The 24,577-nt window shown below is 47.2% G+C and overlaps 1 protein-coding gene across 7 annotated transcripts in view; it reads left to right on the top strand.

Moving 5' to 3' along the window:
- EXTL3 (exostosin like glycosyltransferase 3) overlaps positions 1-24,577 on the top strand; it is a 127,611-nt gene that overhangs the window by 75,991 nt on the left and 27,043 nt on the right. For 4 of the 7 annotated variants that reach the window (XM_085057177.1, XM_085057174.1, XM_085057176.1 and 1 more), the window contains exon 3: positions 3,322-3,423. The exons of 2 other annotated variants lie outside the window; for them this stretch is intronic. The gene's annotated coding sequence lies outside the window, so the exon portion shown is untranslated. Of the gene's footprint in view, positions 1-3,321; positions 3,424-12,236; positions 12,357-24,577 lie in introns of those variants that run through there. One more of the 7 variants, XM_085057180.1, reaches the window with a different exon arrangement.

Below are 24,577 nucleotides of genomic sequence, written 5' to 3'. Positions count from 1 at the left end.
GCTGTGAGGGTGGTGAGGCCCTGGAATAGAATTCCCAGAGAAGCTGTGGCTGTCCCTGGATCCCTGGAAATGTTCAAAGCCAGGCTGGATGGGGTGAGGATGTCCCTCCTCTGCCCATGGGGTGACAATGTCAGGATCTGTGATGGAGCTGATCCCATAGCCCTGTGACCTTTTCCAGGTTTGCCAGCCTTGGATCCTCTCTGCAAGCACCCCAAGAGGTGGGACAAGGTGACCCACGTGTGTCTCATGCCTTCCTGGTGTGTTGGCAGGAGATGAGGACCTCAGCAAAGCTGTGGAGCTTGGGGACACCAGGTTTGAGCTCAGCCACACCATTTTCTGGTGCCCCAAGTGCTGCAGTGCTTTGACCAGGAATAGCCCTGTTCATTCCACCTTCCCACACACTAACATCATCCGTTTTTCCGGGATAGTTTTCCTAATGGGATCTGGGATTGAGTTCTGTGCCAGGCAAGCAGCCAGCAGACCTCTCAGCAGTGGATGTTCTTCCCCTCCAGCCCTGCAGGGTCTGGGAAAGCTGGATGGGGATGAAGATCAGCATCTCCCACCAGCTTGGGGCAGTGAGGAGAAGAGGTTGATCCCTGAATTCAAGGAATTAATTTGCTTTTTGATTGGATAATTTGCTTATGGATATAGGGAAGAGTCCAGCAGAGCCCTGAGGTGCTGCTGGGACAGAAAACAGACTCCTGCTGGCTCAGGAATCTTCAAAACATTTTTCCTCTGGCCAGCGCTGTTGGAAGCTTTCCTGGCTTGGTTCTGTGCCAGCCTGGCTGTTCTCCTGTCCCCAGCTTGTCACCTGCTGCCTGTGTCCCAGCAGATGTGACAGAGCACTGCTGGCTCCTGACGGTGGCGAGAGAGTCACGACGTGTTTCTGTGTGTTCCTGTGGTTTGGCAGAGCTGCAAAAATCTGCATTTCCCCTGTTTTATGGATCTCCCTCCCAAGTGGGAATAACACTGCAGAAAGTCCTTTCCCCGTGAGGGAACAATTTGGTGGCATTCAGGAGCTGCTGAGTCTTGAACAGCTTCTGCTGGTCCAGCCAGTTCTTTGAAACTTGGGGGTTTTGGGTACTTTTTTTTTTTTTGTTTAAACAGCAGCTTGTGAGGGACCAGATACTGTTGTGACAATGTCTCTAAAATCCTCAAGCTGCCTGAATCACTGCGAGGAGCCAGGCAGTAAAAGAGCTGGAATAAAATGTATCCCACAATGTCCTTCACTTCTGCTGACAGCTGCAGTTTAAATTACTGGTGCAACCTTTTAGCATAGCCTGGCTTGTAAAAACTAATAAAATGTAAAATGGAGTTAGAACAGCTGCTTGCCACCTCTTCTCTGGTACAGAGTAGGGAGAAAATTCTCTTTTTTTTGGGGGTGAGCCTGTGCTGGGATGCTGTTAATGACAGTGATCAGAATAAAATATTAATATATGCTGGAATTTTTACATCATGTCAGTGATGTGGTTTTTATTAGAGAAGGGGCTTCACTTTAATCATAAAGTGGCATTTATCCTATGAACAGCCTGAGGGTTTTCAGAGCTCACGTTAGAATTAGGCTTTTTTTAAAAAAAAATCCTAAGCTAGTTAGGTGTGGAAGGTGGTTGGAATGAGATGATCCTGGAGTTTCCTTCCATCCCAAACCATTCTGTGATTCTCAAGATTGTGCTTCATTCAGCTGCTACAAATTTGGGCATCCCATTTCCAGATGCTTCTGGTTCCTCAGCTCCTTTGCCCCAAGTGGCCAGAATTCTAGGGCCTCAAAATAATTGGTGGCTTTGGGGGAAAAAAAAAAAAGCAAAAAAAAGCAAAAAAAAAAAGCAGATTTTTTTTATTTTGTGAGCTGTCAGCATTCCAAGCTTGCCATAAAACATTTCCAGACCTGGAAGAGGCAGCGAGGGCTGTGCAGATGCTGAGTTCGTGCAGCGTGGGTGAGGCTTGGAGTGGATATTTCACAGGTCATGTTGAACTGAAATCCTCAGCTGGGGCAGTTGGGGAACTCAGCAATCCTCACTCGTGATTTCTGGAGGACTCTGGGAGAAAACTTCCCAATCAGGGGAGGAAGGAGGGGGAGAAAGGTCGTGGCTGCTCTTGTTTCTGCAAACAAGAGGATGTGAGGATTGTGAGGATGGAAACACTCCAGGACCTGCAGCCTGCCAGGAGACACCAGCCACCATCACCATGTGCTTCCTTCTTTGTACCCCAAACCCGTGGGCACTCAGGAAGTGTTCTGCCAGCTGAAGGGAAGGGATGGAAGCAGGGAGGGAATTGCTGCTTTATAAGCAGCAGCAGCCTGCAAGGAGCAGCCCTGACTCCCTGCCGGGAGTGCAGAGAGGCTGCGAGTATGGAACACATTAGCCAGAGTCAGGCTGGGAAGAGGGAGTTTGGGATGCTCTGCTGTCCAAGAGGCTGTGGAGGAGGATGAAGGCAGGATGTGGATGATCCTTTTTGTTCTAAAACAAAGGGAAATGCCACTGCCAGCCCAGGCGGTGCCCGGCGGAGGATAATCCTGGAGCCTTGGGCTTTTCTTAACAAAAGGTATTTTAGTTTGCTTTTAATATTGCTATCTGTTTGTCTGCTGAGATCAGGCAGTTGTGTGCAGCAGAAGGGTGGCTGAGGGAGGATTGGAGCTGGGGAAAAAGCTGGTGAGGAATCACTGGGAGTTGCTGGGTTTGAGGCTGGACCTGGTGGGTGGAACTCGTGGTGTGTCACAGAGCAGGTCGGGCTGGGTGGCTTGCAGTGCTTCTCTTGGACCTTGGCACTTATGGAACAGTGTGGATCATGATTTTATTTAATATTCTTGTGGAAAATGATGACATAAGTATAACCTGTGAGCTGTCAGTTGTCAGGTGTTGTAGAGGAAGTGTTTTGTGTGAAAGGAGCTGAGATGCCTGGAAGCTGACTTGGAGATAAGGACCTACATCTCATCCCATCCCTTTTAGATTGGCAATATCCCTTCTCCAGATGTTCTCCTTTCTGCCTTTCTCCTCTTTTATTGTCCTCCAGCCTCCCTGACTCCCCAGCAACCCAAATTGTCAAACCTGTGGGATCTTCCAGGTTGAACACCATGCCATAAATCCTAGAATCCCAGAATAATTTGGGAGGGAAGGGAATTTAAAGCTCGTCTTGTTCCATGCCCTGCCATGGACAGGAACACCTTCCACTCTCCCAGCTTGCTCAATCCCTGTTTTGGAGAAGTCCAGAAGGAATATTTGCACCAGTTTGCCACCAGACATCCTCTCTTGCACGACGCCTCGAGGCCTTCATAACTTATTTCTTAAATCCATGTGGTTTTCTCTGTGTTTTTCCATTAAACAGGAGGGAAACCCTTGGGATCAGCGCTGGGAGAAGGAAGAGAGGTGCTGAAGGAGTGATGTGGGATGTGGAGCAGCTCTGAGCCAAGGAGCAGGGGGACAGCAGGTAAAGCACTGCAATGTCAGGCTGCCCCATGCCTGGGATTAAGTTGCTTCTTCCCTTGCTGGATTTTAACATAATTCACCAAAACATCTCCCATCCTTCTGGCAACACTCTCCTCCTCCCCACAGTCCAGTTAAAGTAACAGTGAGGTGAAGAAAGCCTGTAAAAACAGGGCAGGACCAGCACAGTGTCACCCCCTGATCCTTAATCAAACCCCTTTCATATTTTTTGGCCATCAGCTCCTTCATTTAATCATCTTTCATGTAATTGCTGAACGTTTTAGCCAAATTCATTTGGCAGAACTGCAGGCGAAGAAGCAGCATTTCACAATATTCCAGTTTCAGCAGTTTGAAATCCTGATTTTAAAAGCAGTGTTGAATGCCACTAATGGTCTGAGCTCAGTGTCTGGGTGCCTCAGGATCCAAATCCCTGCTCTCAGCTCAGGGGGGAAGCTGAGCTCTGAACATTTTTCTTCTTTAGCATCATTCTCTGGGCAGATTCTTGTCCCCAAACCCTTTGTAATCGAGGTGTAAGGATTACTCCCTGGGTGCACAGCTCTTGTGGGGGTGTGTGGCTGACTGGGAGCTTTCCAATCTCACTGCAGAGGCTGGAATTGCTGCCAGCAGCACATTTCTCCTTCTCCAGTTTTCTTCTCCCTCCTGTAAGGAAGCCAGAGGATGAGATTTTTGTGCTGAGCTCCTTCAGGCAAACTCTGGAGTTTTGTCAAAACTGCTGATGAGTTTGGGCTCCAGCAAAGGTGTCAGGAGTGAATCAAAGGGTTTGGAGCATGAAGTCACTGCTGCCTGTCCCAGGGAATGGCATTTTCTGGCACAGGGGACACAAGGACACCAAGAGGCAGTGGCATCCTACACAGAGCTCTGTCAGCTCAAGTTTTGGAGTGGAAGCAGCACGTGGATTGTGATTGGGAGCCACAATTGTTATTCAAGCTGGAATTTGGCTGCTCAGTCAGTTCCTGCTCTTAGGAAAACCTGGATGAAATGTGATGGGCTGTGGTACAGCACAAATTAGGTGCTTTCAAGGTCCCTTTTGGCCTTGAACTCTGCTAATTTGTGAAGAAATCCCAGCCACATGGCCAGTTGGAGGCTCTGCTCTGACTCTCTGTCAAAGGATTTCTCCAGGAGCTCTGTGTCCTTGTGAGTCGTGTTTGGAGCATCTGCTCCATATATTCTGGGGCTGAACTGCTTCCAGGAGGCTTAGCAACTGTGCCTGTGATTTCCTCCAGGAAATCCAACCATGCAGGATGGTGTTTAGCTTATGGGACTGTGACTATCAAACCGTCATGGGTTTTCTTACGTTGCCTTTTTCATTATTTTTTTTTTTAAACCTGTTAGCTGTCTCCTTACTGCCCCCCCAATCCCATATCTGTGCATCTATGGAGTTTTTTTTTTCCCTGCCTTGTTCAAGTGAAAGAGTAAATCCTTTTTGATTTATTCCAGAGCAGCCCTCGAGCTCAGCTCCTGTGAGAGCCTGCTGACTTGGAGTTCAAAAGATCTCACGTCTTTGAGGCCAGGCTGTGGTCTTCCATCTTGCCTCAAAGTTAAAACTGAAAGAGAAAATTCCTTTTCTTCTTAAAAAGGGAGAAAATCACCATGCTGTGTAAGGGAATCAGACTTACCTGGAGCAGCAGAGAATGCCAACATGCAGAATTCCAGGTTGAAACCTGGTTGTTTAGCAAGGCTTTATTTTCAAGCACTTGAGCACGTTGTTTAGGAAGTGTTTTATGGAGATAAATACTCCTTTAAAAGCAGTGCTGCTGCCTGGCTGGGATCCAGCCTGTGATCCTACATTAAAGCATTTTTTTTGGGTGTTTAAACCACTACATCTCCACGGTGGCTAGAAATGGTAGTTCTCATCCCTGACTTCCTGCAGATCTGCAGGGTCAGATGAGATATTAGCAATAAATTCTTTACTGTAAGAGTGAATTTGGGGTGGCTGTCCCATCCCTGGAAATGTCCCAGGCCAGGTTGGAATGGAGCTGGAACAGCCTTGGATAGTGGAAGGTGGAATGAGATGATCTTTAAAATCCCTAATTATTCCATATTATATTCCATAAACCCAAATAATTCCATGATTCAGTGAGGTGCAGACAGATCTGGCATATATATATATATATATATGTATATATGTGTGTGTGTATATATATATGGTATATCTATATATGTGTGTGTATATGATTTATATAGATGTTTAGAGCAAAATAAACCTGTAGGAACTATTTATATCCCATTTCACTTCCACAGGGCCATGCTTAGTCCAGATTTATGCACTTGTGGCTGCAGCCTGGGTTTGGAAGGGCAGAGGTAATGGATGGAGGACTTTTAATAGATATAGGGACCCTCCTTTTAAAATCCTCTGAGCAAGGTGACCTTGGCTCTGCTCCTGACTTGGCAATTCAGCCCTGCAGGGGGAAGGAGAAGATCCAAGCAGCAGAAGAGAAAAAACACATGTTGGGCTGGTGGAGTTTTCACCACATCAGGCTTGCTGTTAAAATTAACAATGGGTGCTCTCCCAAATGTGAATATACACCTGGGAGGGATGCATCTCTATTTTTTTTTAAATCTCCAGTCCTGGTATGGCATGCTGGGGAGAAAATCAGCTTTTTTACCTTTCTCCAAGCAGCACAAAGGAGTGGCAGCACAAGTGGCAGCTCAGGTAGCCTCTCACAGGTGTGGGGAAAATCTCACACTGTTTAGCCAGCCCTTCTCAGCAGAACTCTTCCAGAAATCCTTTCTTTCAAAGATTTTGGGCCTGTGGAATGTGTGCATGGGAACATGTTGGTATTTATACCCCCCTTTCAGGAAAAAACTTATAAAAAACTGAGTGAAACTGCAGTAATTCTCTGGCATGTGTTGGTGCAGCAAAGCCACACAGCTCAGGTGACCGTAAAGGACAGGTAATAGAGTAGCTCTTCTTCTTTTCTGTCCCCACTTCTCCTGTTTTCCTCACCAGACAAAACCCACATCCCCACCTTCTCCCGTGTTCTGAGCCAGCCATAAAGTAGGAAAATGTTCTTTTTCCCCCAAATCTAATTTGAAACATGATGACTGGACCGTTCTTAAACAGCTTCCAACTTAACAATAAAGAAACTTCACAGAGTGCTTGGCAGGAGCCTCTGTACATAATTTAGATCATAATCAGATGCATTAACACATTTTATATGGATCTCATGGGGGCCAGGAAGACGAGGTGTGCTGGGTAATTTCTTTCCAGATTTCTTTACCTGATTGTTTATTACTCTTGGGGACTTCATTTGTGGTCCAAATGTCACCAGCAGAATCCTGCTGCTTCATGTGCCTGCATTTCGAGTAGCAAGGCTTCAAATTCCTTAATTGCTGCGCTCTCCTCAGCCTTTTCTTCCCGTGGCTGTCAAAGGGAGGATGGGGAGGGAGGAGAGGGAGGGGGGAACAAAAGCAAGGACCCAAATCCTGCAAATCGCTGAGCTTCCCCTGCGCCTGCAGCTCGGTGGGAGGGAAGGTGCTGACAGTGCTCCGTGTTTCCCACTGAGTACAATCAGGAGCTGCTGCTGGAGAACTGCACTTCCTCTCCCCCCTTTCCCCTCTGAGATGTTCAACACAAGCAGCTGTAATTTTATAAATCTCCCGAAAGCTTTTCGACGCTCGGAGAAGAGAAATGGTCGCTCGTCTCTTGTGTCTCGTCGTTGTTTTGCCATGAATCCACCCGTGCCAAAGCCATCCTTGTGAAATCTCTGCTTTGACAGGAAAAAATCTGTTGCTGCTCTGAAAAATGATGTTTTGGATGCCTTTCTGCTCTGCTGGTTTGTATTATCCCCACAAAAGGTGGGAAGGGAGGTTGCCTGTCACTTCAACGTCTCCTTTGTGTGCGCTGGAGTGATAACCCTCCCTCCCCGTGTGGTTCATGGGGTTTATTTGTTGCTGAATGCCATGGAGCAGTGCAAAGCTGGGATTCCCAATCCTCTGCTCCCAGATGCACAGCTCAGGTGTGAGAGGCTGGTCACTGTGAGGGGCTGCTGCTGGTCACTCCCTTGTCCAGGCTGGAACCACCCAAAGGTGACCTCAGGCGTTGATCTGTATGATCCAGAAGTTGGCACAGCCAGGAATCAAACCTGCAAGGCAAAACAGGTGTTTGGGAAGGTGAGAAAGCTCAAGAGCATGGGAGTGGCTGGGTTACACCTCTGGATTTGGGCCAGAGAACAGGCCTTGGGACCACAGCAGCCCATACCAAAATCACAGAGCCACTCTCTCCCCTTTTCCAGTGATAATGATACTGAAAACCACCCCAGGCCAGAGGAGAAGCTTGGATTTCTGTTTGCCTCTTTTTTTTTTTCCTCTTTAATAATTGTTTATCAACATCAGGTGATGATGCAATAGCATCCCTGATTAGCTGAGCTCATAAAGTGGCTTTTACCACAGAGCATAATGGTGATGGAGAAATGAGAATCCTTAAAAATCTGAGTTGATGGGGTTGTTGGATATCCATTTGTGTACTGAGTGAATCCCTGTGTCTCACCCTGTAACACCAGTCCTTGTGCTGTTGAGATGTCCTCAGGGAGAAAGTGAAGTTTGTGGGAGCCTCTTCCCTGGGTTTTCCAGCTAAGTCCCGAGGAATGGCATTACTTGCAGGATATTCTGCCTCCAGATGGAAAAGTTAGCATTGTTTTGCTCTCCTGAACAAAATCTTTCACCTCCATCTCACGATTCAAAATCAGCAGGAGAGCATCAGAGCAGCCTGATCCAGGCTCTGAAGGGTTTGTGTGAGCAGGGCAGGCAGCAGTACACAAGAAAATATACCCAGACCTTTGCTATTTATAGCCATGTCACAAGCACTTTCCTTGCTCCCAGTGCCCAAATTTCCAGCTGGGATTGATGAATTCTCCTGAGGTCAGTGGCACACACAGTTTGTGGCTTGGCTGGAGGATGGACATGCCTGCCCAGTTGGGCTCTGCCAGGCTGCTGAAGGAAAAGGAGTTGTTTGCTTCCTGTTTGCTTAAGACCGGACTTGAAACTTATTGATGTTCAACCTGTCTGTGTGCTGAAGCTCTGTGACTCTTCAAACAATTGCTCAGCTGGAGCTGTTGGGTTGTCTCTCACTAAAGCCTGGTTTGATTTGGCTTCTTGTTGTGTCAAACCTCTGAGGAGAACAATTTTCTTCAGCCTTTGGAAGAAGGCTGAAGAAAATTTCCAGCCAGCTCTCTGGAATAGCCTGAAAGGATCTGCCATCCACAGGGAATGCACTGCTGCCTTCTGTGGTTTAGATCACCATGGTGGGACCCAGACAGCCTTCTCTGCTTCTCCACTCTTATCCTCCACATGTTGCTTACCTGGGAAAAAATTTCTTTGCTGAAGATCTGCTCCTGCTGGATCTTAGTGCATGATTTGGGTGGCCCCACAGCTTGGGCAGGGAGAGGAGCAGAACTGCTGCTGGGCAGAGGGAATGAGGAATTCAGGGTCTCTTTAGCAGGTGAATATATTCTGCTGTTTTAAACTTTGCACAGGGCATGGTTAGAGGGGATATTAGGGAGGAATTTACTCAGAAGGGGGTGAGGCCCTGGAATAGAATTCCCAGAGAAGCTGTGGCTGCCCCTGGATCCCTGGAAGTGTCCAAGGCCAGGCTGGACAGGGCTTGGAGCAGCCTGGAACAGTGGAAATTGTCCCTGCTCATGGCAGGGGCTTGGAACTGGATGATTTTTAAGGTCCTTTCCCACCCAAACCATTCTGTGATTCTGTGATTCTACTGGGGGATGCTCTTAAAATATCACACGGAAAGGAACAGACATAAATAAGGCAGAATGGGAAAGATGAAACAACTCTTCTGGTGGCTGGGAATGGGAATAAAGTTCATTTTTCTGTATCAGGCAGCGGGATGCTGCCTGTTGTGTATGTGTGGTTGCCCTCCTCTGGTTGAAAACAGAACAACCTCCCCAGACCGCAGACTTTTCTGGGGGCAGGATTGTTGTGTTCCTTCAGAGAGACTTTGAAAAGAGCCAGGAGCATTTCAGACACTGGGAATTATCAGTGCAACTGCTCAGCCTAAATCTGCAAAGCCACCCTGGGCAAGGGACAACTTCTGAGCTGCTGGAGGAGGACGAGTTGTCCAGAGCCAAGACCCTGACATGGGCAAACTGCAGAGGTGGCTGCAGGGTAGCCAGGGTTTGGAGAGGCTGCAAAAAAACACAGGTTGCTGCCAGATGTGGCTCTGAGGAATCTGTCACCGAGGCCTGGTGACCCCACAGCCACGTGGCACCTCAGAGCAGGCAGCTGACCCCTTGCCTGCTGCCCTGCTCGGTGGGCTTGGCTTGAGTTACCCATCAGGCTGAGAATTATGTGACAGATTGAATTAGCAAATCATTGGCTGACCTTCAGTTTTACGAAAACAGTCCAAAAGTGAGTTTATCAGCAGTTAAGTGTTCCAGCAGAGAAGCAGAGGCTTGGAGGATTTGAGGGATCTGCATCCAGCACTGGTGATTTCCACTCGGGTGGGTTAGACCATGTCCTTGAAGGTTGCTGATCCTCACTAACTCAGGTAATTCTGGTCAGCAAAAACACTGACTTGTGCTTTGGGTTTATTTTTTTTTTTTTTCCATCTGGATCAGGACCAGCAAAGTCAGGGAGAGAGCTGAGTGCCTTGCAGGAGTGTATTGAAGGTGAAACCTTTGCTCTGCTGTTGGAACCGTTTCAAAATGTGAATCCGAGGAAATATAGATTTTGTCTTCCATGGATTTTGGCAAGGCAGCTGTTGGAGCAGCTGAACGGGAAATGAACCTGAGAGGAGCTTTTGACTTTGGTGAAACTCAATAGTTGCTTTCCAGTAACAAGGAGGCATTAAAAGAAATGCCAAACCTGGTGACACCTGCAACTCAGACAGCATCTAATCCATACTTTTTTTGTTCCACTACAGCAACCAGACAGGATGCAGTGTGGGAGATGTGCAAACCTTGTGTATCTCTGCATGTTGGATACCTGAAAGAATTTGGGGAAATGATTGTGTAGTGGCTGAGCAGAGAGCTGGTCCTTAAAAAGCTGCCCCTTAAAAAGTCTTTTAACGTCAGCCCAAGCCATTTAATCTCACAGCGTTGCTCTCATGAATGTTTTATCACCTCCTACAAGTATGAAGTCCTACAATGCCACTAAAACACCTTGAATTTCAGTTTGAAAGTGGTATATGTGCCTTAATTGAAAAGATGAATTCCTGTGTCCAGGAGTAAACACTGGAGAGAGGGAAGCACAGTGTGCTGGGAGGCTCCTCGCTGTCACCAGCTCATACATCCAATTAAAACCTTACAACGAGTTGTTTTCATTATACATCACAGCTTTAGCTAGTTGAGATATCTCCAGGAAAGGCTTCCACCTTCTCTTTGGCATTTCTTTGAAGTGTAGAACAAATCAGGTTGGAATTCAAGACTTTGGAAGTCTCTAATTCAGTGTCCTGCTTATGGCAAAAGGAGATGAGATTATTCAAGGCTTTGTCCAGCTGAGGTCTGACTGTGCTGGGCTGGAGGGTCCAGCAGCTCTCCAGGCTCCTGTTCCAGTCATTTACTTTCCTCCTCAATATCCAAACAGGAGACTACATCAAAAACCTTGCTGCTGTCAAGCTAATCAACATTTGCCAAGCAGAGCACTTGGTTTCAGAAGCCAAATTGATGACATTTGCCCATAGCACATCTTCTTACCCTTTATGGCCATGGGAATGGATTCCAGGAGGATTTGCTCCATCCATCCATCCATCCATCCATCCATCCATCCATCCATCCATCCCTGCCCACAGATTTCAGCTGGCTTTCTGCCCTCTTTATTCCAGGTACCAACACTCTGCAGAGCGAGTTTGTGTTGTCAAAGTTAATACTTGGAAAGTGAGATAACCTTGCCTTCCTCTTGCCTTGGCTGCTCACAGGCTTTCATTGCCTTCTCTAACAAAGCCTTTACAATTGCTTAGAGACACTTAAAGTTGTTAATGTTTCAATGAAGGGATTAATTTCAGGCCTCCTGCTGCTGAACTCTTAGGTTTGAATTTTGAGGAAGTGCCTTTTCCCTGCGAGGTGCAAACAGGTTGGGCAAAGCAGCTCCCTTTGATCAGCTAAATGGACTGGAACTCCTTGTGAGGAGCCACTGAACTCCTCAGCATCGATTTGCACTTGCCAGGCACTGGAAACAATTACATTGGCTCCGTGAAGAGTAAACACAGAGGGATTTTAGGGCATGGGTATAGGCAGGTGCCTCTGTCCTTTAAACCCGTTCCTGCTGCTGATTTTATTGATGATTGAATTGGTATTTTAACATTTCCCTGCCTTGGTTTCCCCACCTGTAAATCACTCCTGTCTTCCTTCTGGGTTATTGAGCTTGGCTGACACAGATAAAAATTGTCAAGGTAGGGTGCCAAGCTCGCACAAACTATTTTATTTTTAGCGTCTTTTGAAATCTTGGACTTTCTGTTCTCCCTTTTATCTGCCTCTTCCTTTTTAATCACACCAAATGGAAATAAATCCAATCACAGCTGGTGCTGGAGAAGAATCATTAGGCCCATCCAGCTGGCTGTCTCGAGGCCAGAGTGGGATTGTTCCCAGAGTATTTTATCTCCTTTAGTCCTGTGTGTTGTGTGGAGTGATGAGCTCCTTTCACTTCTGCCGGCTCCCGTCATCGATCCGAGCGGGAAGGGCTATTTTTAGGTGGCTGTAAGTAAATGGACATCAGGCACCGTGCAAAGGGGACTGGGTTATTTTTGGAAAACCCATCAGCAGCCCTTCTGGCAGGTCCTGCAGTGGGATTTGTCTTCGGCCAAGCTGTCTCGGGTTGTGGTATCAATTCCCAAGGTTGTGAACCTGTTTTCCTGCACTCTGAGTCTGGAATCAGCAGCTGCTGGAGGTTGTGTTGATGGCATCAGTTTCTGGGGTTTAATTCCCTCTGGGCCAGGCTGGATGAGGCCCTGAGCAACCTGATCTGGTGAGTGGCAGAGCCTGGAAAGAGATGAATGTTAAAGTATTTTCCAACCCAAACCAGTCTGGGATTCTGGGATTCTAAACCAGCCTGGCTTGGAGGGATGCAGGGTGATGGCTGAGCTGGAGATTTTGGGCAGAAGGTGAAATTGGCTTAGGGACAACATGGGAAATGCACCTGGAGTGGAGCCAAGCCGTGGAGATGATCCCACAGCTGGAGGCCTGGATGGACTTGGCTGCAGAAGACTTGGCATCTGCCAGTGGCCACACAGCAGGTTTTGGGGTGCTTTTGGGAGTTCTGCTTCAGTGGATTGCAGAAGGATGATGTTTTCTGGGTGTTGCTTAGTCCTTTTTGTGAAGTTTTTCATGTGGGAACATGGTTTAGGGTTGATGGTTGGACTCTGATCTCAGAGGGCTTTTCCAGCCTTAATGATTCAGTGGTTCCGTGAGGATTTTGGGACAGCTGTGCCACAGTCTGTGTGGAGCTGATGCTGCTTGGAGCCACTGGACTCTCCAGTTGCTTGGCTGTGAATGTGCAAGTTGGGAATTTTGGGGGGAAATGACCAAATCAACACCAGCACTGCTGGAGAGCTGCAAAGCCCAAGCAGAAAACCTCCTGTGTGGGATTGAGCTGCACATTATCTTCTCTCTCTGCCTCAGCAAAGACCCAAATCTAATTTCAAAGGTCAGAACATGCTCTCACCTGGGTGTTCCCAGCCTTTTATAGAATGGTTGAAAGGCCATTTCCTAAAATTAGCTGCTGCTGGGGAAAGCTGATACTGGCTCTGTGTCAGACTCTTTCCAAAGCTCTGGATGAGCATTTACTTGATGGGTTCCTATTGAAACTCATGGGTAAAAGGTAGAAAATGGCAGAAAACCAGCACCTGATGCTGCTTTCTAACTGAGGAATAAAATCATAAGTTTTTTGGGCAGAATTCCTGTTCTTGGTTGGTTTTGGAGGTGGTTTTTTGTTTTCCTGAAGCTTTCCTAGTCTGGTCAGCGGCCTGCCTTTGGAATCAGACTTGTTTTTGTTTTCTTCAAACTTCCTGGTGATCCAAAGATGCTGGGGAGCTCTGGGAAGGGGAGCATGTGATTCTGAAGGAGGCTGCAATGGTAAAGCACAGTCAGATCTGCTAAGCAACAGCATTGACACGTTTAAATAAATCTGCTGTTGACTAATATAGAGTGACATATTGAGAGCAATTAAAAAAAAAAAAAAAAGGAAACTAGGCACAAATTTGGGAAATGAGTGGAAATGGGAACAGAACAAAGATGTTAGAGAGGACGTTGGATAAAAGAGAGGGAGGAGTGAGCTGAGAACCAGGGTGTCCATCAGGAAGGGGGTGAGACAATAGTAGAAATGCAGATTTGTGCTGAAATTATCCCTTGGCAGCAGGCTCCTTGTGTTTCTGCTTGCCTGCCAACTCTGCTGGCTGCCAGGCTTGGAAAGATTTGTGCTGCCTGGTGCAGAGAGGAGCACGTGCTGGGATGTCAGGCAGCTCAGAGAAGGTAAGGTGGCACTCCTCGTTCCCGTGGCTTTGGGACTGTTGTTCCTTTGGCTCTGCTGTCAGCTGGGTGTGAATCCTGTCATTCCCATCTCCGTGGATTTGTGTGATGCTGCAGGAGGGGGCAGGGATTGAATCAGGAGGGTTTGGGCTTAAAGCTGCTGAAAGGAAATCCCTTCAAATCACAGAGTGGTTTGTGTAGGAAGGAACCTTAAAGTTGATCTCATTCCACCCCCTGCCATGGGCAGGGATACCTCCCACTACCCCAGGTTGCTCCAAGCCCCATCCAGCCTGGCTTTGGACACTTCCAGGGATCCACAGCTTCTCTGGGCAGCTTGCAGAGCTCATCTGTGGAAGTTGTTGCTGCAGGAAGCTGTGAAACTGAGTGCTTGATGTCTTTGTCCTCTTCTTTCCCTCTCCCCCCTTTTTTTTTAACAGTTCAGACTCTGTCCTGTTGAGAATGTCTGTGATTGATTGCTTAAAGAAATATATTTTGGTGGACAGCTTTGTTCTTTGAGGGCTCCTCCAACTCCTATTTATTAATGATTCAGGGGAAATTGTCCTGAATAAACTGTTCCACGTCTATGATTTATGGTCATTTTACACCAAAGCAGCTGGAAATGAGCACTGAGGAGTGAGGGGCTGAAGTGAATGGATCATTGCTTTGATCTAATGCAGCCATCCCAGTGCTTCCTTAATATTTCTTTCAGCTTCTCTGCAGTGGCCAAATTGAGTTGTGAGTTTGGTGCCCATCTCAATGACTCTGTTCCAGGCTGATGCCTTTTGTGGTCTGTTCACAGTGGAGCTGGTTGAAGGCTCTGTTTGCCAGCAGCTTCCCAATTTTTGGGAACAGCTCCCCTTTTCCTGGCTGCCCATCAGGTGTTTTCTCTGGCCTTTGTGCAGTGTGTGACAACAGAAAACTCCCACACTGTCCAGACAGAGTTCTGCTGTCCCTCGTGGGATTTCTGTGTGATCAGAGCCATTCCCAGCTCCAGCCAGTGAGGTGAGAGGGAGGTGGCACAGCCTGAGATGCTGGCCTGGCTCTGCTGTCCATAATAACTCATGAGAATGGCCAGAAGAGGCATTTGTGGCTTCCTCATCCATCAGCACCTCTCAGCATCTCCTTTCCAAACAGTCCCTGAAGTGAGTTGGGATCAGTTCCATGAGCTGGAACCAGCTTTGGGATGATGGGATCTTTGGGCTGGGAGACAGCAGCTTGTGTTGGAAGCAGTTCCTTCATCTGCATGAGCCTTGTGCTGGCACTGTGGCCCAAAGCCCATTTTTGAGCTGCTCCGAGGACATTTGGCCCCTGTTCTCTGCAAAAATAGCTGCTGTGTGTCAGAGATTCCTGCCTGGGAGGAGGATTTGGGAGCCAAAGGAGCTCCAGCCTCCCCAAACATGCTAACATTTGGATTCCCTCCACCCTGTGCTGTGGGCAGGCAGGTGGGGTTGTGTGGTAAGGATTATTTGGGTGATCTCTGGAGTGCAGAGTGGATTATCCACAATTTCCATGGTTTCTCTGGGAATTCTCCCTCCTGACCATGGGAAATGCATCAGTGATGTGAACTATTCAAAGCCCTGTGAAAAAGCTCTGTCCTGCACATCCTGCTGCCAGTCCAGGGAAGCTGCTAAACCATAAACTTTGCAAAACTCTGGCTGGTTTGAATGCTCAGTGACAGCAGCAATCTCACCACTGAAGCATTCAAACTTTGTGTGATTGCAGCAGATTGTCCCAAAGCCACAAGATACTAAATTGGCTTTCATGTTTGATACCAGTTAATGAAGATTTCTCTAAAAAGACACATTGCTTAGCATTAGATGCTCTTTAATGTTGTCAGAGTGTTCTAATAAAGCAGAGCTTTGGCATCTCCTCTTACCCATTCATCTTCCACTAACTGTGGCATCCATCAGCTGTTTGCACTCAGATTTGAGGGATTGAGCTCACCCAAAGCTTAACTCTGCAGAAATGGCCTGAAAATAGGGAACTGAGGCTCTTTATGGGGTACTGGAGAACCCCATGGAAAACTGAAGGCATCAAACAGTGAGAATTCAGCTTCATTTGTGCTGCTCTTCCCAGAGGAACTCGGGGGGGTACAGTGACACCACAGATATTTTTATCAAAATACAAAATTCTCAAAATGCCGAGCCCTGCAGAGGCATTACAAGCACCTGACTAAATTAATAATCATTCCAACTCTTTCTCCAGCTAAGAGGACATCATTAGGTTCAGGAGAGCAGCTGGGAACTGTATTTGGACCAGGCTTTAAGCTTGGCAGGTTTTGGGTTTCAAAGGCATTTAAAAAAAACACTCCCCCAGCTCACACAAGGAGTCATGCTTTGGTGCCTTGGCCTGGAAGGCAGGGTGGAAGCTAAAAAATCTATTAGTGAGTTTCAATTTACTCAGGATAAATCCTTCCCCGAGGATTGCTCTTGTTCTGTGGAATTACAGGGTTTGGCATGATAACGTTTTGCTCCCGAATTTGTCCTTTTTGCGCTTCTTTGGTGCCAGCAGGGAAAGCAGCAGCAAAACTCCAGCAGGTCGAGGGTTCTTTTGGACCAGGAGATGTGTGGAGGGTGCAGAAGGAACAGTGAGGCAGCAGAGTTGTGGGAGAGAGAGGACAGGAGAGCAGTGAAAGTGAGATTTGGACAGCAGGGAGAAGCTGGTGAGAGAGGAGGGCAAAGAAAACGATCTCAGCAGCTGCATTTGGCGTGGCCACTCCTGTATCCTGCAGCTGTTCATTAGAAATTCTGTTTATGCCACAGGGAGTTTTGGAGTCTCTGAAGCTGACACAGTTTTAATAGACAAAGACATTTTGAGTGCAGCACATCTGCTCTGGGATGCTGAGGAAGAGGCTCCATGCAGTAGTGCCATTGGTTGAAGCATTTCATCATGCTTTTTTTTTTTTTTTATTATTTTGCCTCTCTTTTATCCTAAAAAAGTAATTTTCGAGGTCAAAAGAAGTGCTGTGTTTGCTCATTAAGTTTGCAGCCCTTAAACTGAGAGTCCTGCAGTATTCTTCCTAATATCCCCAAGTTCCCAGCCCTGAGAGTTGGCAGAATCACCTCTGACTGGGGATGATCCTAAAGCATTTATTTCCCAGAATTGGCCATCGTGGAGGTGTGAAGCACAAGCTTGGGGCAGGAAGGTGCTGCTCCAGAGCAGAGACCTCCTTTGGTCAATGCTGCATTATTAAACATTTGGTGAGCAGGTCTTAAATGGATCAATTCATTTCCAGGCAGGCTCAACACAACCCTCAGCTCAATTTTTATAACCTGTGGCTTTCCAAAACCCATCTCACCCTGCTCAGTGATTGAATCTGCCTCGTGCAGCTGAAAAGTTAATTCCTTCCTTCACCTCCAGCTCTGCTCAAGTTCCTTGGATCCCTCTTTGCCTGACCTCTCTCCTAGCCCTCCAGTGAACAGAGAAATGTCACTTTGCCCTTCCTAACTGCTCTGTTGCTGCTCCATCTGCCCTGCAGCATTTTCTGGATATTTTCTACCTCCCCATTTTGGTAGGAGCAGTCAGGATGCACAGGCTGAGTGGAGTTTGCCATCTCCCATCCTGCCTTTTCCAAGGACTGGGTGTGTTGGTCTTCCCCAGCCAGGCAGCTTGAGGAGAGCTTAGTTTGTTGTGTTTCTTTTGTGATATCTTGTGAGGGAAGCACTGAGCACCAGCAAGGAGACAGAGCACAGTGTGTCAAACCATGCAGCATCCCAAATCCAAGCAGCAGAGATTTGTAGGAATTTAATTACCATGGATTGTGCTGCTGCTTATCTCCTATCATACACTCTGCTGCTGCTTAATGACTTCATTAAGCACAGACAAACCTCGTGTTCTTGTCTTCTGGGTGTGTTTTGAAGGATTTGGCCACATCCACATCTGCACAGATCTTCATTAGGCTTCACAGAATCCCAGAACAGTTTGGGTTGGAAGGACCTCCAAGACATTCCATTCCACCCCCTTGGAGTCTAATGCCCCTGGATCCCTGGAGGTGTCCAAGGCCAGGCTGGACAGGGCTTGGAGCAACCTGGGACAGTGGAAGGTGTCCCTGCCTGTGGCAGGATGGAATGGGATGATCCCTAAGGTCCCTTCCAACCCAGACCATCAGTGATCTGAATTTCCAGCTTGCTTTGTGTGGGATAAGAACCCACCTGCTGTATCAATAGGGGAGATTATGGCACGTCAGGTAATTTAATTTTTGCTGTGATTGAACAGAACAGCTCCCATTTGGGTGGTGATGATCTCCAAAAAGTGCAGAAGGACCTCAGCTTGTTAATGAGGCTGTGGGTGACCAATCCAGAGGAGGGAGGAGCTGGGGTTGGACACAGCAGCAGGGACAACATGGGAGCAGATGAAGGAGGGAGGGAAGGAGCATTTGGAGTTGGTTAATTTGGCACTGATAAATGTCACTGAACCTTGCTCAGCTGGGCTTCCCAGGTTTCTGTTGGCTGTCCCTGGATGTGACATTCCCAGTGTCCCTGGGCTGTGAGGACTCAGTGCTGAGCTGCCTCCTTGCCCTCTGAGGTGCACCAGAACCCCCCTGTGTGATTTCATGCTTGTTGGAGATGCTCAGCCTCCAGAACTGGTTTATTCCCTGAGTGCAGGAAAGGGGCAAACCTTCCATAAAACCTTCCATAAAACCCCCACAGATGGATTATTTTCCACAGGGACCCACCCTGCTGGGTGAGATGTTTCTGTGTGTGTTTCTGTGCTTTTCAGGCAGTATTTCCTTTTCCTTATAACTCACCCAGGACAACGAAAATTTTCAAGTTGTGCCTAATTATGACCTGAAGCTTCTGCCAGAGAGCAGGAGCCTCAACCTGCCACGTGGTTATTTCCTGCTGTGGAAGCAGCAACGAGGCTGGTTTAGGGAGGTGAGAGATGCTTGTGGTTTTGCCCTGGGGAAAATAACGTGCCTGAGCTATCTAGGGCTGGAAACCACAAAGAATACCAAGGATTTGAGCTGTCTGATGGAGTTCAGGAAACCAGCCCTCTCCTCCTGTCTGCAGCTGACTCCTTCATGCTTCTCTCACGTGACGTGGAGCTCTTGGCTGTGGTTTAACCTCAAGAGATTTCTTGTTCATTAATTACTTCAAGGTAAAAGCAAAAAGAGGCTTTGCTTCCTCCCACACCTAATTTATCCCTTTTAGAAGTGAGGAAAAGCTTGTGCCACTGCACTGTGGAGCATCCTTGGTTTGCTTCCCACGTCCCAAAATATCTTTAGCACTTTGTAACCGGGAATGTGGTGAACTCTACAACATCAGCCCCTGTGGCTGTAGGGATTTTCCAGCTTTCTTGGAAAACTCTGCCCTGTGGTTGCTCTGAGCTTTGGAGAGGAGAGGGGCTGAATTTGCAGGATTTTCTGCCACTCCATCCCACAGGACAGAGAAGGATTTGCTCTGAAGCTGGCTGTTCCTTTGAGCAGGGAAGTGCTTGTGTACAGCCTGGAAGAATAAATAAAATGCTCTGACTGCTTTATTACCAGGAAACAACACTAAATAATAAATTTAAAGGCTAAAAGCTCTATATGTAAAGCAGATTTCACAATGCATTATGCAAAAAGCAGGAAGGCACTGGAGAAGGAAGGCACTGGAAAAAGGCAGGCTGGGAAGATGGATGATCTTGCGGACAAGACGAGGAGATGTGGAGTGAATCCCAAGCTGGCACGGCTTCCCAAGTGACCTTGGGCAGGTTGTTTCTCCACACCTCCATTACCTGCTCTCTGGAAATGGGATGTGGTTTTCCTGTCTCCAGGATTTCATCAGAATGGATGAGTGTTTGTGAAGCACTCAGCTGAGCTCAGCCAGGAGTGGCACAGCCCCTGAGGGGCTCAGAGCTCTGTGAGCACCTGGGGGAGAGATTTCTGTGTTTTCCCAATCCTGAGCATCTCCTGGAGCCCAGATGAGAACACGAAGCTGAGAGCCAGGCTCAGTTCTCACTCATCTGCTTGGAAACAGTCTGAGGTCACCTTTGCTGTGTGCAGAGGGAGATGGAGACCTGGAGGGTGTGTGGTGTCCCCTGGGTGCTGGAGAGAGGCAGTGCCAGAGCTGGGGACAGGCCTTGGACATCTTAACTCCAAGTTTCTGCCTCCATTTCTGCATTGTAGCCTTGGACATCTTAACCCCAGGTTTCTGTCCCCCTTTCTGAATTATTGCCTTGGACATCCTAGCTCCAGGTTTATGAATTGTTGCCTTGGACATCTTAACTCCAGGTTTCTGTCCCCCTTTCTGAATTGTTGCCTTGGACATCTTAACTCCAAGTTTCTGCCCCCATTTCTGAATTGTTGCCACCTGGGAGCCTGGACAGTGTCATAAAATTGATTAAATGGGAAGGGAACTCTGGCTGTCTCTGAACCCAGGCATTGTCCTGTGGGTTTTGGATATCTTTTGACCTCCTAGATCCTCCTTAAATCCCATTTAAAGCTCTTCTCCTGAGCCCTCCTAACTCCTGCAGGATAATAATTTTCCCCCTTTGAAACAACTGAACCCTGTCTGTCACCAGTGTGGTGTAAACCAGTCCATGATCCAAAACCCCAAAATTCTGCTGGTGACATCAAGCTCAGAGCAAGGTATTGATCTATTGGCTCTTCCTGCTTTTCCCTGCAGCTGGAAGGACAGAGGAGAACATCACTTGTGTGCCTTGGTGACAGCAGTGAGCAGTCTTCTTCCCCAGGAACTTGGGGTGGAAAAAAAACTTCCTCAAGTTTTTTTTTGCCACTTCTAAAGCCACTGCCTTCTTCAGCATATGTGGTTTGCTGCTTTTCCAGAGTGAGCACATGGAAGGGCTCTTGGAGCATTTCTCCAGGACTCTTTACCTCACACATTCCCATGTGGATGAGGGAAAATGCTGGAAGCAGGTTTGGCTTTGCATGGAGCTGCAATTGTGCTGAATGTTCCTTGGTTTAGGTAAAACTCCCCAAAGCCAGGCAGGCAGTTTATCCCTGGAATCTACAGATTACAGGACCTTTTACCTGTGCATGTAACAGCACTGATCTCAGCCTGGGAGAATTTCTCTGTACCCCTGAGCTCTGGAGATGGTACAAATCCCTTGGGATGATCCCTAAGGCTGCTGCTTGTGAAACATTTCAGAGTGAATTTTCCATCTCCTCCTTTGAAGGATCTGCTCCCAACCAACTGTACCTTAAAGCACACACCTGATAGATTTATTCTCCTCGTTCAGCTGCTCCTGTTCCCAAAGTGATCAGTGATTTGGGATGTAATCCTTCCCTTTGAGAGCATTAGGAAGTAGGAAGTCATCACTGCTGAAAGGTTGTTTGGAATACATTTTCTTCCACCACACCCTGTCCTGAAGGGGAGAATACACTGTATTTGTATTTTCTCTCTTTGATTTAATTTCTAGTGCTGGTGAAAAAGAGACTTGGCAATAGAAGCTGTCTGTCCAAGCCTGGACAGATAAAGCACAGGAGCCACTTCCACACTCCCTGAGGTCTTTCTCTGTTTGCCAGGAGGTGTGGCAGAGGTGGGTTTGTTCTCCATGAGGAGTGCTTTATCCACAGCAGAACTTTGTGGATAATAACCCTGCAGAGCCCTCATTTCATAAGGAAAGAGAGTAAGGATGAGTGTGGATGCACAGAGTTTGGGAATTCTGATATAGCAGAGTGGATTTTCCCCCCACAGTGCAGTCTGTGCCACCATGTTCTGTTATGTATTGCTCTGCTGAGCTCTGAAAGACCATAAATTTAAATTTTCCAGGCTCTGTTCACAAATATGCTGAGATAGGAGCAGCATTTCCCTAATTTTATAGGGAGATGGGTAACAGAGGTGTTAGCAGGGAGGAATGCTCAGGTTTTTGAACATCTGCAGAGCAATGACTCCATGAACACCCACAGATCAGACCAGCCTGGCTCTTCCTAGAAATGCAAAATGAGGGAGAATCTCAGGTATTCCCACATCTTCAATGGCATGAGGAGTTGTGGAAAACTCCTGCTGTGGAGTTGAGGAAAGCTGGGAATGCAGCCTGAGCTCTGACAGGGTGCTCTGAGCAGCTGAGTTTCATGGGAGAAGGAGCTGCATTCTGCAAACCTGTCGTGCCTGGGAATTCAGTCAGGTTGGCATTGGGAAGAGGCTCTGGGAATTATTGATCTTCTGATCTCCAAGGAGCTCTTCCTGCCTCTTTCTGTGTGTGTAATTAGCTCCATCAGGCAGCCACGTTGTGCTATAACATCAACAAGAGTTCTCAGTGTGGAGATTGGTAAGTTTAAGGAGCTAAATAGTATTTGGGAGTGAGAGGGATGAGTTGACTGCAAACCCCAGCACTGTCCTGCTTCTCCTCCTCCCAAATTTCATTTTGGGAATGATGGGAATCAGCAGCCTTTTCCCCCCAGGGCTGATAAACACAACCCTGAAGTCTCTCTTGGTAAAACCACGAATTGGGTTTTTACTTTGTCTTTTTTTTTTTATAAGTGCTAATGGCAATGTGTGACAACCTCAGGCTCTATTGAGTTGATGAGGAATAAAGTCTTAATAGTGAAGAAGAGTCCAGGAGTGTGTCTAAAGTGCTCTTTTTATCACCAGCACATATTTCATACTGACAGTCCACACTTTTAACTAATCCCAAGCCACGTGTGGTGCATTTTAAATCCCTCCTCAGCCTGCTCTGGTTTTTCCCAGCTGGTGTTTTCCAAGACAGAGTCACATTGGCAACCCCAGGCTTCTGAGCATACAGATATTTTTAATTCCCAGCCCCCATTTTTAGGTTTTTAGGTGAGGAGGATGAAGTTTGTTCTGTGTCAAGGAAGGGAAAGACCAGAGGAGCCACTGGAAGGATTAGGTGGCAGAACAGCTGCATAGGATCATGTCTGGGGTGATGGATTTGACTTTTCAAGGACCCCAATTGCCATTTTAAGGAGTCCAATTTGCCATTTTGTTACTGTTTGTGGCTTATAAACGAGCAAAGTAACCACAAAGGAGTAAGATTTAGGTGCAATCTCACTTTGGGGCTGCAGTTTTTCTGACCAGCCCAAAGCAACATGTCCACATTTCTGATCCCAAAACAACATGTCCACATTTCTGATCCCTCATTTCTGTGTTGAAGGGTTTAACCCCACTTATCCCATGACACCCCAAAAGAAAAAAAACCCAGCAAAGCTCATTTTCCCCACATGTGCCTCAAAGTTAAGCTGATTTTTAGATTCTGTGATGTTCAAGTGAGTGTGTGCTTTGGCATTTCCCCCAGGAAAAGCATTATTAGGGCAGCTCATCTCCTGGCCAGCTGTTTGCAGAAAAACTGGTGGCAACTGGAGAATCTTTGCAGATTTCCCCTGTGAGACCAGGCTGAAATAGCAGGGTCTGGCATAGACACACACAGCATGAGCTTCTCTTCCTGCAGAGAGCTTGAAAAGGGGTGGAGGGGGGAAAAATGGACTTTAAAAGTGTTTTTTATTAATATTATTATTCTTTTTTTGCCTTCAGTCAGTGGTGCCTGCTGAAATCCTGCTGCTGGGCAGAGCAGTCCCAGAGGCTGCAGCCTCCCATCTGCCCACAGCCATGTGCTGCCAAGATCTAAGAAAGCTGATTTAGCCTTTTGCTGACTTTTTAGCCCTTTATCCTCCTGGCTTTCTGAGATTTATACTGCTGCTGCTTGCCAATGTCATGAATTTAAAATCTGTCTTAAAGTGTCCATTCTGCTGTGCAACTGCGTTGTGGGTCACGTTGGTGGGGTGTGGAAATCCCATTTAATCATGGGGTGTTTAGCTAGTGACAACAAATGGCTGTGTAACCACAGGCCTAGGGATTGTGCTTTATTACCCCACATATTTCCCCTTTCCATGATCATTTTTCCTGGTTAAAATCAAATTTTCCTTTTATTTTCTCTGACACGCACTTGAGTACAGCACTGAAAATTCCTCCTGACTTCTCTCTGCTGCTTTAAGGTGAACATTTTTTTTGCTTTGGCCCGTTTCCAGATCTCTCTTTCAGCTGAGATTTGCTTCCTCACCTTATTTCTGGGAATTCTTGATGAGTAGATGAGAGGGGCATTAAATAGATTTAGTGAAAAATGACCGTCACCAGCGTGGATGACTTTCCTCTAATTAAAAATTGAAACGGAAATGAATGAGCTTCTCTTGAGGCTGTGCAGGAGCTGCTGCTAAGCCCAGCTCTCTATTCATCAGGGATGTGGGAAGTCCAGTGCATAAAAGAATATCCCAGAAACTTCACTACCTTGGAGGATGCCAATAAAAGGGAAGGAGCATTTCCTAGTGGCAGCATATTGATGTGGCCTAGATTTAAATCTGTTGGCCTAGAGCTAAGAGTCAGAGCTGAATTTCATGGAATCACATAATGGTTTGGGGTGGGAGGGACCTTAAAAATCATCCAGTTTCACCTTCCATGGGCAGATTCCACTATCCCAGGTTGCTCCAAGCCCTGTCCAGCCTGGCCTTGGATATTCCAGGGATCCAGGGGCAGCCACAGCTTCTCTGGGAATCCTGTGCCAGGGCCTGACCACCTTCACAGGGAAGAATTTCTCCCAACAGATCCTAACTTCAGCATCTTTGCTCTGATGTACAGTGCAGACTTCTCCAGTGCTGACCAGAAATTCCCTCTGGAATTAATTGTGACCAACACGAGTGCGTTCCCTTTAAACTTTCTCATGCAACAAATCAAAATTTTCCAGCAGGAAATGAAAGCAAAACACTTCATCTAAAAATTCCTCATCAGCTCTGGTCGCTAGAGCAGAACAATGGCGATTACACTCAGTTAT

The sequence above is a fragment of the Lichenostomus cassidix genome, chromosome 3 (genome assembly GCF_008360975.1).
Source record: "Lichenostomus cassidix isolate B80296 chromosome 3, HeHo_3.0, whole genome shotgun sequence".
In the NCBI taxonomy this organism is placed as follows: Eukaryota; Metazoa; Chordata; class Aves; order Passeriformes; family Meliphagidae; genus Lichenostomus; species Lichenostomus cassidix.
This window is presented reverse-complemented; position numbering and strand designations above follow the sequence as displayed.